Source organism: Urocitellus parryii, chromosome 1, assembly GCF_045843805.1.
Source record: "Urocitellus parryii isolate mUroPar1 chromosome 1, mUroPar1.hap1, whole genome shotgun sequence".
Taxonomy (NCBI): Eukaryota; Metazoa; Chordata; class Mammalia; order Rodentia; family Sciuridae; genus Urocitellus; species Urocitellus parryii.
In genome coordinates this window covers 70,232,936-70,247,501 of record NC_135531.1, presented here as the reverse complement: position 1 = coordinate 70,247,501, position 14,566 = coordinate 70,232,936, and positions in this window count along the sequence as shown.

The following is a 14,566-nucleotide window of genomic DNA, read 5'->3' as shown; positions in this document are numbered from 1 at the left end:
AAATGCCTTTTAAAGATATCAGGACTTTCAGAAAACAACTGAGCCAAGTGTGATGGTGTACATCTGTAATTTCAGTAACTCAGGAGGATGAGGCAGGAGAATGGAGGCCACCCTTAGCAATTTAGCAAGACTTTGACTTAGCAAAACCCTGTTTCAAAATAAAAAATACAAAAGGACTGGGGGTATGGCTCAGTTGTAAAGTGTCCATAGATTGAACTCCCAATACAAAAACACTGATTCCAGTCTGAGGCAGTCAAAGTGTTCATTAGCGTAGAGTATCTTGTTGTATCAGGGAGATAAGAAGCATCCCAAAAATTGAACAGGGAACTTTCAAGAGGACACCATAGAGCCATTTAAAAAAGCTCCTCCCATGAATAAAATTTGGTAATTGGAGCATTAAGATGAGTAATGACAGTTAAGTATAACGTTGAATTTTAAAACCCATATGTATATATTTGGAAATTAAAGAAAATGAGGGCATAATGAAGATGTCTTGTTTAGAATTCTTTACAATACCAATTGCACACTCTATTAGGCATGATAAGAATTTTTTTAACTCTTCATATTACTAACACCATTATGATAATTGCTTCAGACAAGAGTAACAATGACAGTTAAAATCATCAGGTGAAAAGTTGCTCAGAAGTAGAATGCTGAATCACAGTGTCATTTCATTTGTCACATTATTAATGACAGAGTAAAAAGAGTACATTTTTATTGGAGAAATATTTAACCAGGTGATTACCAATGAGACAAATAACATTGTGTGAACAGAGATGAACATTTCACAGAGATAGCCATCCTACCTAAAATGTTTAACCTAATATTTTTTTCTTCCTATTTTGGTACCAAGTATTGAGCCCAGAGGAGCTTTCCCACTGAGCCACATCCTAGCCCTTCTAATTTTTTATTTTGAGATAGAGTCTCATAAGTTGTTTAGGGACTCGCTAAGTTGTTGAGTTGAGCTTTATACTTGTAATCCTCTTGCCTCAGCTTCAAGAGCCACTGGAATTACAATTGTGCACCACCCCACCAGACTATCTAACTTAATCTTGAAGAAACAAAAATACAAATCCAAGTTTTTTGTCTGTTTATTTTTATTTTTTTGGCTTGATGGTTACCACAAGGTTTAAATAAAACCTCTTGTGATTCTGACAAGCTGATAAAAACCTAACTTTGATGTCAAACAAAAAGCTCTTTTTGCCTTTTTTAATCTAAAACACTTTTCAAACAGACTACACTTTCATTTCAAGTCTTAGAATATTCTCTGGAGTATATTGTATGTCAGGCCACAAAACAATTTTTTATAAGTTTAGGAATATTAAAAACATATCTAGTACATTTTAGGACCACTAATGTATGAAACCTAAAATCAATAACAGGAGAAATTTTAGATAATTCACAAAATCATGGAAATTAAACAACATATTCCTGAAAAAAATAATACTCCAAATAAGAAATTAAAAATATAAATGCCAATGAAAATTCAATATACCAAAACTTATGGGATATAGCAAATGAAGTTCTAAGGGGGAACTTTATAGCATTAAATGCATAGCCAATAAAAGAAGACCTCAAATAAACTAATGTCACGCCTCAAGGAACTGAGGGGGGAAAAAAAAGAACAAATTTGATTCTAAATCAGTAAAAGAAAAGAAATACTAGAGATCAGAGCAGAAGTAAGTGAAATAGAGACTATTAAAAAAAAAGAGAAAAGATCAAGAAACCTAAATTCTGGTGCTTTCAGAAGAAATAAAATTGACAAAACTAGCTAGACTAAGTAGAGGTAAAAGAACCAAATGAATAAAATTAGAAACAAATGAGGAGATATTACACCTGATTCCACAGAAATACAATGGATTATAAGAGAATACTATGAAGAATCATATGCCAGCCATTGGGTAGCCTATAAATAAGTGGATCAATTTTTAGAAACATACTACCTACAAAGACTGAGTAATAAAGAAATAAAGAATCTGAACATCCAATAAAACTTGCAACAAATTAGGTATAGAGGGAATTCACTTCAACATAATGAAGCCCATATAATGATAAAAACACAGCTAATATCATTCTCAATGATGAAAAGTTGAAAGCTTTTTCTCTAGGATTAGAAACAACACTCTCTCATCATTTCTATTAAACATTGTACTGGAAGTTCTAGCCAGGGAAATCAGACAAGAGAAAGAAATAAAAAACATACAATAGAAATAAGTTAAATTGTTCCGGTTTGCAAACAACATGATCTTATCTGTAGAAAAACCAGAAAAAAAATCCTACTAGAGAATTATTAAAAATAATAAAGAAATTCAGTCAAATTTCAGATCACCAAATCAGCATACAAAAATCAGTAGCATGGGCTGGGGTTGAGGGTCAGTTGCAAATTGCCTCACATATGAGAGGCCCTGGATTTGATCTTCAGCACCACATAAACAAAATAAAGATATTGTGTCCATATATAACTAAAAAAATTTTTCCAGGGCTAAGGCTGTAGCTCAGTGGCAGAGTGCTTGCCTAGTGTGCGTGAAGCACTGGATTCAATCCTCAGCACCACATAAAAATAAACAAAATAAAGGCATTCTGTCCCTTTACAACTACCAAAAAAAAAATTTATATTTTTAAACCAGTAGCATGTTTCTATACTAGCTATAGACCATCTGAAAAAGAAATCAAGAAAACACACACATACACAAAATACAAATATACCCACACTACTGAAAGCAATCTATAGATTCACTACAATGCCTATCAAAATTTCAGTGACCTTTTTCACAGAAATAGAAAAATTCTCAAATTCACGTAGAATACAAGGGACCCTAAATAGCTTAAGTAACCTTGAGCAAAAAGACCAAAGCTAGATGGTGACTACCTAACTGCAAAATATACTACAAAACTATAGTAGTCAAAACGGCATGAGGGCATTAAATACACACAAAGACCAATGGAGCAGAAGAGAGAACACTGGAATAAATCAATACATTTATGGTAATTTGATTTTTAACAAAAATACCAAGAACACAGAGTAGAGATAAGATAGTCTTTTCAGTAAATTGTGCTGGGAAAACTGAATATACACATGCAGAAGAATGAAAGTAGACCCTTACCTCACATCATATACAAAAATCATATCAATGTATATTAAAGACCCGAAACTGTTAGATCATTAAAAGAAAACAGAGAAAAAAGTTCCATTTACAAGGGTCTGAGCATTAATTTTTTGGATTCTGACTTCAAAAATATAGGCAAAAAAAAGTGAATATAAACAAAACTATAAAGATTTTGTTCAGCAAAGGAAACAATTAGCAGAGTAAGGAGACACCTATGGAATGGGAGAAATATGTGAATACCAAACAACTAATAAGAGATTAATATCCAAACTACATAAGGAACTCCTACAACTCAATAGCAAAAATAAAAGGAATTTTTTTAAAAAAAATCTGATTTAAAAATAAGCAAAAGCAACACCAAAAAAAAATGGTAAGTGTTTGAAATGATACGCATGCTATCACCTAATCCCTGACTTGATCACTGCACATTCCAAAATATCATATTGTACCCCCTAAAAATATACAAATATTATGCATCAATTAAAATTTTTAAAATAATTTTTTTAAAAAACCTAGTTGAAGTTCTGCTATCTTGTGCATTTCTGTCTACAGAAGATAATCATTTGAAAAACATTAGGCAGATGTAGAATTTGTCCAGTCCCTACATTTGCAAGGGCCAGCACAGCTTAAGTAGCCTGAATCATAGGACCATGAAACCTTCTATCCTAGTGAAGGATGGGATGATCTCTAGTTAAACCAGATGAGCCAAAAAAAAGAATTTGAATAGACATTTCCCAAAAGAAGGCATACAAATAAACAAAAGGTAAGCAAAAAAAAAATGCTCAATAGAATAAATAAGCAGAGAAATGCAAATTAAATTAGAGCCACAGTGAGATATCTCACACTTGTTAGAATCAATATTACAATAATAATAATAAGAAGAAGACAAAAAATTACCCAGCATGGCAAGAATATGGAGGAAAGTGAAAACACTTGCACACTGTTGGTAGGTAGCATTGTGGTAGCAAAAGAAATTAGTTTAGTTTATCAAAGAGACATCTGCACTTCCATGTTTACTTGATATTATTCACAATAGCCAAGATATGCAAGCAACCTAGGTATCCATCAATAGATGATTGGTCAGGGGTTGGGGTTGTGGCTCATCGGTAGAGCACTCACCTAGCATGAATGAGGCCCTGGGTTCGATCCTCAGTACCACATAAAAATAAATTAATTAATTAAAGATATTGCATCCAATCACAACTAAAAAATAACTATTTAAAAAGAAATAGATGATTGATCAAAAAATATGGAATATATACACAAAGGAATACTATTCATCATGAAAGTATATCCTATCATGTGATAACATGTATAAACCTAGAGAATCTTATGTTAAGTGAAAAAACTGGTCACAGGGACTGGGGAAGGAAGGTGGCGGGCCAGAGGGAGGCAGCATTCTGTGTTGCCCTGTGAGCCAGATCTCACCTAGTCAGAATAGTGCATCTCAGAGGAATAAGAGGACCCCCATACAGCTGATTTTTGCAGAAATCACCAATGCTGTGACTCCTGTGCAGGGCTCAGAGCCTCAGCATTTGAGTAGGATTCGAACCTCTGGCTCCCAAAACCCAAAGCCCACAGCTCTAGCCCACACATGGCTCACAAGCGCCTTAGCAGAATCACCTATCAGCACCTCTGCAGAACTTCAGACTGCACTCCACTCCCATGCAGGTCACTCTGCTACTACTACCAAGAGCATAATGCCACCGCCTGGCTCCTCCCACCTCACCAGACATCCCAGCACTGGAAACAGACTACCTCCATCTTGGATAACCTTTCTCACCATATTAGGTGGGGGTAGATCTCAGATCAGATCTCCATCTGGCCAGGTACCAGGTAACCAAACTCACCCTCTCCCCAGTGGTGATAACTCAGCACAGTGACCACCCAACAAAAAACAGCTCTCAGTTGGGCAGGTGTGCAGTGCATCCAAGGTGCCGCCCACCTGATGTGAGCCTTGGTGGGATAAGTCCTGCAGTTGGGAACTGCTAGGTGAGAGGGAGACGGGACTACGGGACTGTTTGGAGCCTAACAGAGAGACCAGGAACCGGGAAATCTCCAGGCCAAGAGGGAGATAGTACTGGGTGCTCAAGTCAGATGAGCGGTCCAAAAAGAGACCCGTGAAGTGCAATCTCCCTGCAGGGACTGGCAGGTGGCACTCCCCACTTCCAGACACCTCACCAGGACCAGTCTTCCCACCCTGGTAACCTCCATTATCCTGAGGGCAGACACACCAGCTTACAACAGACAATCCCACCTATTGGATGAGAAGAGAAGCAGAAAAGATATGGATCTCTAAAACTAGTAACAACCCTGGTTTCTTCTTTCAAATATTTTTTTTCTTTCTCTTCTACTCCTCTATCCTCTAGCCCTCACATCCCCAACATATGTGAAACTAAGAACTTTGCATGAAATAGGATTTTGAGGACTGAGTCATCTGAATAATATAATATAGAGGTGTTGTGTATGCCCTTTTTTTCTCTTTTTCTTCTTTCATTTTTCTTCCTCCTCCAAATTTTACTATTTTAACATCCTGTATATATATATATATATATATATATATATATATATATATGTGTGTGTATGTTTGTTTTATGTATTCTACTGTCTTCCCATGTACTTGTCTACCCTAAATTACTTTTTGTCTATTTTCTTGCTACTAACCCTCTTCATTAGATTTCTATTCCACATTTCCTAATGTTCTCTTTCACATTTCCTAATATTAACTCTATATCCTCATATCCTTCCTCCTCAGCATATCATCCTATGCCCCACCCCCAGTTCATTATCCACCATCAGAAACTGTGAACCTTTTTACAAAACTACTAATTATATTTTAGATAATAATTGAATCCAACATTTCTGTACATTGAGACTAAATTGTAAACATCTTGATAACAACAAATTGTTCATAGGTGATATATTGTTGATATGGGGATCTGTTAACATTGTGCTTCTCCAAAATGGAGGGATCTTGGAACCCTACAAGAGCACTACAAACCTATAGGGTAAAAGAAATAACACCCCAGACCCACAGAGCTGGAAAGGAAGACACACAAGCAACATGAACAGACAAGGGAATAAAGTGTCCCAAACAAATCAAGCCACCACATCATTAGAATCATTGGTTGCCACTGCAAAAAAAAATTAAAGAGAAAGAAAGAGTTCAGAATATACATGGTTAAAATGTTCTGTGAACTCAAGGAAGATATAAGAGAGCAAATACAGGCAGTGAAAGATCACTTCCACAAGGAGCTACATAAACAAATCCAGGAAGAAAAAGATCACGTAAACAGGGCGATAGAGGTTCTAAAAAACAAACAAATCAAATCAAATCAAACAGAAATCCTTGAAATGAAAGCAATAAATCAAATTAAAAGCTCAGATGAAAGCAAAACAAACAGAGTAGACCACTTAACAGATAGAACATCAGACAATGAAGATAAAATATACAATCTTGAACATAGACCACAAAGTGATAATGGTAAGAAACCATGAGCAGAACATTCAAGAAATATGGGATAGCATAAAAAGTCCAAATTTAAGAGTTATTGGGATAGAGGAAGACATAGAGGTCCAAACCAAAGGAATGAACAATCTATTCAATGAAATGATATCAGAAAACTTTCCAAACATAAAAATGAGTTGAAAATCCAAATTCAAGAAGCCTACAGGACACTGAATACACAAAATCATAACAGATCCACATCAATGTACATTACAATAAAAATGCCCAACATACAGAATAAGGAGAGAATTTTAAAAGCCACAATAGAAAGGAATCAGATCACATATAGGGGAAAATCAATTAGGATAATGGCAAGTTTTTCAACACAAACCTTGAAAGGCAGGAGATCCTGGAACAACATATATCAAGTTCTAAAAGAAAATGGGTGCCAACCAAGAATCTTGTATTCAGCAAAATTAAGCTTTAGATTTGAAGATGAAATAAAAACCTTACATGATAAACAAAAGGTAACTAGAAAACTGGCACTATAAAACATCCTTGGTAAAATGAAGAAGAAACAAAAACAGCAATGAAAATCAGCAGAGGGAGGTAGTACCCTAAAGTAAAAACTAATCAAAGAAGAAAATCAAGTCAAGTTAAATGACAAAAATAAACAAGTATGGCTGGGAATACAAATCATGTCTCAAAAATAACCTTGAATGTTAATGGCTTAAACTCATCAATCAAGACATAGGCTAGCAGATTGGATTTTAAAAAATACCCAACAATATGCTGCCTACAGGAGACTCATCTGATAGGAAAAGACATACACAGACTAAAGGTAAAAGGTTGGGAAAAATTAGACCACTCACATGGACTGTGGAAGCAAGCAGGGGTTTCCATTCTCATATCAAATAAAGTAGACTTCAAGCCAAAGTTTATCAAAAGGGATAAAGATGGGCATTACATACTGCTTAAGGGAACCATACACCAACAAGATATAACAATCTTAAATATATATGCCCCAAACAATAGTGCAGCTGTGTTCATCAAACAAATTCTTCTCAAGGTCAAGAGTCAAATTGACCACAACACAATAATCTTGGGTGACTTTAACACACCCCTCTCACCACTGGATAGATCTTCCAAACAAAAGTTAAATAAATAAACTAGAACTCAATAATATAATCAATAATTTAGACTTACCTGACATATATAGAAAATTTCAATCTGCATCAAGCAGATACACTTTCTTCCCAGCAGCACATGGATCCTTTTCTAAAATGAACCATATAATATGCCACAAAGCAACTCTTAGCAAATACAAAAAAGTAGAGATACTACCAGGCATTTTATCAGATCATAATGGAATGAAATTGGAAATCAACAACAAAATAAAAAGTAAAAATTTCTCCAGCAACTGGAGACTAAACAATATGCTACTGAATGAGCAATGGGTTGCAGAAGACATCAAGGAGTAGATTAAAAAATTCTTAGAGATAAATGAGAACATAGACACAACATATCAAAACCTCTGGGACACTATGAAAACAGTACTAAGAGGAAAGTTCATTGCATGGAGTTCATTCCTTAAAAGAAGAAAAAGTCAACAAATAAATGACCTCACATTTATTTCTCAAAGCCCTAGAAAAAGAAGAACAAATCAACAGCAAAAGCAAGTAGAAGGCAAAAAATAATTAAAATTAGAGCTGAAATCAAAACAAAAGAAACAATTGAAAAAATTGCCAAAACAAAAAAAGTTGCTTCTTTGAAAAAATAAATGAAATTGACAGACTCTTAGCTAAGCTAACAAAGAGAAGGAGAGAGAAAACTCAAATTGCCAGCATACATGATGAAAAAGGTAATATCAAAACAGCACAGAAATACAGGGGATAATTAAAATTATTTTGAAAACTTATACTCCAATAAAATAAAAGACATTGAAGGCATCAACAAATTTCTTAAGTCATATGATTTGCCCAGATTGAATCAGGAAGATATACACAATTTAAACAGACCAATATCAAGTGATGAAATAGAAGACATTATCAGAAGCTTACCAACCAAGAAAAGCCCAGGACCAGATGGATACACAGCCAAGTTCTACAAAACCTTTAAAGAAAAACTAATACTAATACTCTTCAATTTATTTCAGGAAATAAAAAAGGAGGGAGCACTTCCAAACTCATTCTATGAGGCCAATATCACCCTGATCCCCAAACCAGGCAAAGACACATCAAAGAAAGAAAACTTTAGACCAATGAACATAGATGCAAAAATTCTCAATAAAATTTTGGCAAATTGAATACAAAAACATATCAAAAAGATCGTGCACCATGATCAAGTGAGATTCACCACAGGGATGCAAGGTTAGTTCAACATACAGAAACCAATAAATGTAATTAATCACATCAATAGACTCAAAAACAACAATCATATGATCATCTCAATAGATGCAGAAAAGCATTTCACAAAATACAGAACCCTTTCATGTTCAAAACACTAGAAAAACTAGGGCTAACAGGAACATATCTCAACATCATTAAGGCTATCTACATTAAGCCTCAGGCCAACATCATTCTAAATGGAGAAAAATTAAAGGCATTCCCTCTGAAAACTGGAAAAAGACAGGATGTCCTCTTTCACCACTTCTATTTAACATAGTTCTTGAAACATTGGCCAGAGCAACTAGACAGACGAAAGAAATTAAAGGGATATGTATAGGAAAAGAAGAACTTAAATTAGCACTATTTGCTGACAATATGAATCTATACCTAGAAGACCCAAAAAGCTTCACCAGAAAACTTCTAGAAATAGTAAATGAATTCAGCAAAGTAGCAGGATATAAAATCAACACCCATGAATCAAAGGCATTTCTGTATATCAGTGACAAATATTCTGAGAAGGAAATGAGGAAAACTACCCCATTTATAATAGCCTCAAAATAAAATAAAATAAAATACTTTGGGAATCAACTTAATGAAAGAGGTGAAAGATCCATACAATGAAAACTACAGAACCCTAAAGAAAGAAATCAAAGAAGACCTTAGAAGATGGAAAGATCTACCTTGCTCTTGGATAGGCAGAATTAATATTATCAAAATGACCATACTATCAAAAATACTAAACAGATTTAATGCAATTCTGATCAAAATCCCAATGGCTTTCCTCATAGAAATAGAAAAAGCAATCATGAAATTCATCTGGAAAAATCAGAGACCCAGAATATCCAAAGCAATCTGCAGGAAGAGTGAAGCAGGTGACATCACTATACCAGACCTTAAACTATACTACAGAGCAAAAACGGCATGGTATTAGCACCAAAGCAGAATTGTAGACCAATGGTACAGAATAGAGGACACAGAGACTAACCACAAAATTACAACTATCTTATATTAGACAAAGGTGCCCAAAACATGCATTGAAGAAAAGATAACCTCTTCAACAAATGGTGCTGGGAAAACTGGAAATCCATATTCAACAAAATGAAATTAAGCCCCTATTTCTCACCATGCACAAAACTCAACTCAAAGTAGATCAAGGACTTAGGAATTAAACCAGAGACTCTGTGTCTAATAGAAGAAAAAATAGAGGCCCTAATCTCCATCATGTGGGATTAGGCCCCAACTTCCTTAATAAGACTCCTATAGTGCAAGAATTAAAACCAAGAACCAATAAATGAGATAGATTTAAACTAAAAAGTTTCTTCTCAGAAAAAAAAAAAAAATCCGTGAAGTGAATAGAGAGCCTATATCTTGGGAGAAAATTTTAACCCCTCAAACATCAGAGAAAACACTAATCTCTAGGGTATATAAAGAACTCAAAAAGCTAAGCACCAAAAAAACAAATAACCCAATCAATAAATGGGCCAAGGAACTGAACAGACACTTCCCAGAAGAGGATATATAATCAATGAATATATGAAAAAATCTTATCAGAAGAGGATATATAATCAATCAACAAATATATGAAAAAAATGTTCATCATCTCTAGCAATTAGAGAAATGCAAATCAAAACTACTGTAAGATATCATCTCACTCCAGTCAGAATGGCAGCTATTATGAAGACCAACAACAATAAGTGTTGACGGGGATGTGGGGGAAAAGGTACACTCATACATTGCTGGTGGGACTGCAAATTGGTGCACAGGGAAAGCAGTATGGAGATTCCTTGGAAATTGGGGAATGGAACCACCATTTGATCCAGCTATTCCTCTCCTGGGTCTATACCCAAAGGACTTAAAATCAGCATACTACAGGGACAAAGCCACATCAATGTTTATAGCAGCACAATTCACAATAGCTAAACTGTGAAACCAAACTAGATGCCCTTCAGTAGATGCATGGATTAAAAAAATGTGGCAAATGTACATGATGGAATTTTACTTAGCAATAAAAGAGAATAAAACCATGGCATTTGCAGGTAAATGGATGGCACTGGAGAAGATAATGCTAAGTGAAGTTAGCCAATCCCCAAAAAACAAATGCCGAATATTTTCTCTGATAATAAGGAGGTTGATTCATAGTGGGGTAGGGAGTGGGAGCATGGGAGGAATAGATGAATTCTAGATAGGGCAGAGGGGTGGGAGGGAAAGGGAGGGGGCAGGGGATTAGCAAGGATGATGTAATTTGATGGACATCATTATCCAAAGTATGTGTATGAAGACAGGAATTAGATATCAACCTACTTTATATCCAAACAGAGATATGAAAAATTGTGCTGTATATGTGTAAAATAATTACAATGCATTCTGCTGTCATTTATTTTTTTTTAAAAATCAATAAAAAATGGTCACAGAAAGAAAAATACCTCATAATATTATTTACATGTGAAATTTTAAAAAGTCAATCTCCTAGAAACATAGGAATAATGTGGAGATAGGAGGGTAGGAGCACTGGAGAAATGTTTGTGTTAGATAGAAGAAATACTTTCCAGAGATCTATTATACAACATGGTGAGTTAATAACAATGAATTGTACTCCTGAAAAGTCTGCGAGTAGATTTTTAAGTGCAGTCATTACAAATAAATGCTAAATATGTGAGATAAAACATGTTAATTAGCTCTAGTGAGCCTTTCCACAATGTATACTTATTTCAAAATGTGCTATACATTATAAATCTATATAAATTTGCCAATTCCAAACTTATCAGTTAGTTTTTAAATAAAAATAAATATTATGTAAATTAAATTACCACTTATGAGTTATTTGCATCAGATAATTATGATACTCTAAGACAAATTAAAGGTGAGAAAATTTTATTTAAATAAAAACAAAAGGACGAAATATACAGACAAACAACATGATCTTTGAATTGTGATTTTTAAAAACACAGGTATGGCCAGGCATGGTGGCGCATGCATGTAATCCCAGCAACTCGAGAGGCTGAGGCAGGAGGATCATGAGTTCAAAGCCAGCCTCAGCAAAATCGAGGCCCTAAGCAACTTAGTAAGACCCTGTCTCTAAATAAAATACAGAATAGGGCTGGGGATATGACTCAGTGGTCAAGTGCCCCTGAGTTCAATCCATGGTACCAACCCCACCCACCCCAAAAAGAGCTATGAAGGACATAATGAGGATAAAGGGAGATTTTCAATACAGACTATGTATTTGATAATAATATTATCATTGTAAATTTCCCGAGTGTGATAATTATGTGGGATTTATATAGAAGAATGTCTGTTTTTAGGTGTTAGGTACAGAAATATCTAGAGATAATATTTCATAATTTAGAGTATTTCAGAATAATAAAAACATATTGATGCTTATATAACAAAAGTTGAAGCAAATGTTGCAAGGCCTATGAGTGCTGATTTACTATTCTTACAGATATTCTCTGGGATTGATATATTTTCAAAATAAGTGCTAGGAATAAACTGATGCCAGAATTCCACTCCCACATTCCTGATTTAATTGTCAGGAGGTATAGTCTAAGTATGGAGATTTTTTGAAATGGCCTAAATAATACTTAGGTTGAAAACCACTGCAATAGTTCAAAATTACTATTTTAAAATTATATGTGGGGGATGGAAATGACACGTCTGAGCACAGCAGTTATTGAGCTAAAACTATAAGAAAATATTTTTATAAATACTTAACATGTATTAATTGGCTGCATTAATGAATAGCATATAGGCCTTGAACAGATATTTGATTTTACTATTTTAATCACTTTTATAAGATGTATATAAGTGATTAATTTGTTCTGTAAACCCAAACCATTCTAACCTGTAAATAAGCCCAGACCATTTAAGAGTGTCTGCCTTGAATATGTAAACTACTAGATCAGAGAGTTAAAATTGAGAATGTTATGTGAAAAACACTCAAAATTATATGCAGTCATGCTATATATCTCTGAAAAGACAAGAATTTTTACACTCAAAAATATATTTATGCAAGAAAAGAGGTGATAAAATATATACATAGTTATCCCAAACATTGAGAGAGTGACATAAATATAAATTTCTGAAATCAATAGCTTACTAAAAAAAATAAACTTTATATTTGACCTTCATTTAGAGTAAAAGAATAAAGATGAAAATTTCAAATTTAGTTATATTTTATGTTGATTTTTTAAACAGTTTAGTGGATGATATAATATCAAAGTTACTCTATAGCTCCCTTGCCAAGTATAAATTTTAGATTTCATTTGGTAATGATTTCAGAGATTTGTGTTACTTGCTATGGGAAAATTAGACATCATCTGAAGCTGTAATTACATTTTATTTTTGCCCTGACATTTGTCAGCTAGTCAGTGTTCTTGCTCTTTCCATGTTTTGCATGTCAAAAATTAAATAAATTAAACAGTAATATTTCTATAAAAAGGAAGGGTACAAGAAGAATGGAAAATGAGTGCTCTTCAATATAATAGCTTCTCAAACAATCTGTGGACATTTTTAGTCTCAAACAACATATTAGTTCTTTATTATTATTATTACTTCAACAATTAAATATTTCATTTCATTAAAGCTTATCCTTTAATAAGAAGCATATAATTGGTCCACGATAGTGTTTCCTGAGTTCTAGTTTCATAGCTAAAATTAAATATGAAATTTAGAGCTTATCTTACACTGTTAAACACAAGGAGTCTATATGTTCTAACAAATCATTTTTCTAATTTGACCAATACCTCAAATATTGTCTCCATTATATACATCAGGGAAAAAATTAGTTTTACAATTGTTAACCAGAGAAATGAAACCCTGCCTCCTCCTTCTTGACCCCCTCCAATACCATCTGCATGTCAAAACCAAAAAGGAGTCAATGCATTGGTGCAAGAAATGGTTTGGTTTGGTCCATATACAGTTGAGGAAGCAGCCATAAAGAAAAATCTGTTCTGAGGCTGAGGCAGGAGGATCACAGTTACAGTCTAGTCTGGGCTTAGTGAGACCCTGACTCAAATTAAAATATCACAAGGGCTAAGGATATAGCTCAGTGGTAGTATTTACCTAGCACATATGAAGACCTAATTCATCCCCAGTACAACAGAAAAAAAAACTGAATCAATTACTTTTTTATACTCAGTAGCCTTAGGAATGATTTATGATTTGGAAATGAGGGAGTAAATGAACAAAATTAATACCAGTAGACCAAATTTTGAATAATGGTTGCCTTGAAAATTAGAGGAAGGATAATCAATTCTCTCCCTCCTTGTAGATTTAGTTTCTCCTGTTCTTGAACATTAGTATTTGCCATTGGGGAGGCTTTTAGAAAGTATGCTCACAGAGGTCACAAGCAATCTAGACATTTTCATGAACTTTCCATGAGGCATGCCATGTGAATGTCAAATCTAAACTGTCCTCACTTATCTCCTGTGAGGTTATTCTAATTTATACTTGGGAAAATATACTTCCATGAGCAGGAGAAATAGATTCTGGAGTAAGATTAACCTTTGTGGAGTTATGTAGATATAGAGACAGATATATATATATATATATATATACATACACACACAGAGAGAGAGAGAGAGAGAGTGTGTGTGTGTTTTTCTGACAATAAGTGGAGGACTGAC